The sequence below is a fragment of the Apteryx mantelli genome, unplaced genomic scaffold, assembly GCF_036417845.1.
Source record: "Apteryx mantelli isolate bAptMan1 unplaced genomic scaffold, bAptMan1.hap1 HAP1_SCAFFOLD_147, whole genome shotgun sequence".
Lineage (NCBI taxonomy): Eukaryota > Metazoa > Chordata > Aves > Apterygiformes > Apterygidae > Apteryx > Apteryx mantelli.
The window spans coordinates 32,501-35,000 of record NW_027118501.1 but is presented as its reverse complement, the minus strand read 5'-3'; the positions used below and the strand labels follow the sequence as shown (position 1 = coordinate 35,000).

General features: G+C 79.5%; 1 non-coding gene across 1 annotated transcript; it reads left to right on the top strand.

The window, feature by feature from the left end:
• The first annotated feature begins 1,761 nt into the window (after window positions 1-1,761).
• On the top strand, window positions 1,762-1,914 carry LOC136995785 (5.8S ribosomal RNA). Its single transcript, XR_010887328.1, has one exon. It is a non-coding gene; the product is annotated as a 5.8S ribosomal RNA (ribosomal RNA).
• Window positions 1,915-2,500: the final 586 nt, after the last annotated feature.

Genomic DNA, 2,500 nt, shown 5'->3' with positions numbered 1-2,500 from the left:
CTCCCGGGCGCAGCTGCCGCCGGGCGCCGGGTTACTGAGGGAAACCCCGGGCCCCGGGAGGAGGACGAGGTCGTGGCGGCGGGTGTCGGGCGCACCCCGCGGGCGGACGCTCCGCCGAGGGGCGCCGGAGCCGGCTGGCGGGTGCCGGGTTTCCCCTCCGCGTCCCGTCTCGCTGCTGCCGCCGAGGCTGCCGCCGTCGCCGCGAGGCGGCGGCGGCCCGGCGGCGGGCGGCGGCGGGGGAGGCACCCCCGCGGGGATTTCAGGTCGTTTCCCTCACCCCAGGGCCAGGTACCTAGCGTCCGCGCTCCTCCTGCCCCCCCTCGGTGACCCACCCGTGTGGTCCCGTGTGCCAGCTCGCTCCTCCCGGGCGCCGCGCCGTGAGCGCCGCACCGGCCGTGCCCTCCCGCCCTTTCCGCTTTCCCTTTCTCTCCCCCCCCCCCACCGCTCCAGCCGCCCCGCGCCGTGCCGCGGGGACCGTGCTGCGAGCGGGCCGGGCGGGGGGGGGGGGCGGGGTGGCGGGAGGAGCGGAGGGCCTCCGGCCACCGCGGCCGCCGGTAGCCGCCCCGGGTAGGGATGGCCATGGGCCCCGGGCTCCGGGCCCGAGGGTTCTCGGCGGGAGAGCCGGGCGGGGGTTTAAAGACTCGGGCGGCCCGATGCGACCCGGGGGGCAGCCGGGTGTGCTGCCGGAGGGCCGGGGGGCCGGCGCGCGCGGGCGCCGTGCCCCCCCATGCCAGCCGGCGCGCCCCGCGCTCGCCCTGCGGGCAGCCGGGACGGAGAGGGGTACCCTGCCCCCTCTCTCCGCGGTCTGGTCTCGGCGGAGGGACGCCGCGCGGTCGGCTGGCGCCGGCCTGCCTCGAACGCGTGACCCCGGCGCGAGCGCGTGCTCTCGCCGGGACGGTGAGCCCCCACCCACCGCGGGTGGTGCGGACGCCGCGCCTCGGCGCGATCCGCTCTCCTCCCTGGCCGGGGCTCTCGGTCTGCCGCCGTGGCCGCTGGCGGCGGCGCCCTACCCGCCGGCACTCCGCCATCCGGCGCGCCTGCCTCGCTCTGCCCAACCCGGCTTCGCCGGGCGGCGGGCGGGCGGCAGGCGGGCGGCGGGGGCGCCCCCCCCCGTTCTCCGCGTGGAGACGGGGAGAGCGGGCGCCGTCCCCGTCCGTCCCGCCTTGCCCGCCCGCCCGCCGCCGGGCGTCTGTCCGCGGAAGGGACGGGAGAGCGCGTGGTGTCGTCCGGGAGGCTGTGTGTGCGCGCGCGCGGGCGTGGGCGCCGCCTCGGGGCCACGGCGGAGCCGGAGGCCGGCGAGGCGAGCGAGGAGCTGGGGAGCGCGGGGCCGGTGGGCCGCGGGCGCGCGGGCAGCGGCCGGTGCCGCTGCCGGTGGCGGCCGGGCTCCGACGCTGGGGGTCCGCGGGGAGCCGCCCCCTCCCCCAGCGTCCCCGAGGCAGGCGGCGCGGCCGGCGCGCTGCTCCCCGCCGGGCCGGGCCGAGCCTGGGCGCCTGGGCCGGACTCGAAGCGAGCAAAGGGTTGTCCCAGGTCGGGAGCGAGGGCTCCCCGCCCTTCTCGTTCGGGTTTTCCTTTTCCCTTTTTCCCCCCCCACTCTGTGCTCGTACGGTCAGCGGGGCGAGCCCCTCTCTCTGGCTCTCGGCCGTCCCTCGCTCAGCAGCCGGCGTCGGCGTGAGGAGGGAGGCGGAGCGGAGGGGGGGCCCTCAGGGGCTGCCGAAGGCTGCCCGGTCCCCCCGCGCGCGCGGCGGGGGCCGAAACCGAGACAACTCTTAGCGGTGGATCACTCGGCTCGTGCGTCGATGAAGAACGCAGCTAGCTGCGAGAATTAATGTGAATTGCAGGACACATTGATCATCGACACTTCGAACGCACTTGCGGCCCCGGGTTCCTCCCGGGGCTACGCCTGTCTGAGCGTCGCTTGGCGGTCAATCGTCACCCCCGCTGTCGCGTTGGCGCAGCGGTGCCGCCCCTCGGGGGGGGCGCGTGGGGGGGCGGGGGAGGCGCGGCGGCGCCGGCGGCGGCGGTGCGCGGCGGCCTCGGCGGCGGAGAGTCGGCGGCGGAGCCGGGACCCCGGTGCGTGCACCGGCGGCCCCGGTCTTCCTGCCCGCCGGGCTCCGGCGCCGGGCCGCCCGCAGCGGCCGCGGCCGGCGTGCCTTGCCGCGCCTGTGCCCGCCCTCCTCGCCCTCCGAGCGCGGTGGCCACCGCTGCGCGGCGCGCGCCGTGCGGGGTGGCGCGGCTGGGGCGCCTCGCAGGCCCGTGCCCCGGGGAGAGGGTGCCTCCTCTTCCCCGCGCGGCCGGGCCTTCGTCCCCCTAAGTGCAGACTCGGGGAAACCCCCCGCTCCCGGAGCGCCCGCTTCGCGGAGTTCGTCCCGCTGGGGCCCCCCCCCCAGGTCGGGTGGGTTGCGGTGGCCCGGCGCGCCTCGTCGCCGCCGCCCGCCACCACCGCCAGTCTGGCCGCCGTCTGGGCTTCTCCTCCGCCACTCTCCCGGTGGTGCGCTGGTCC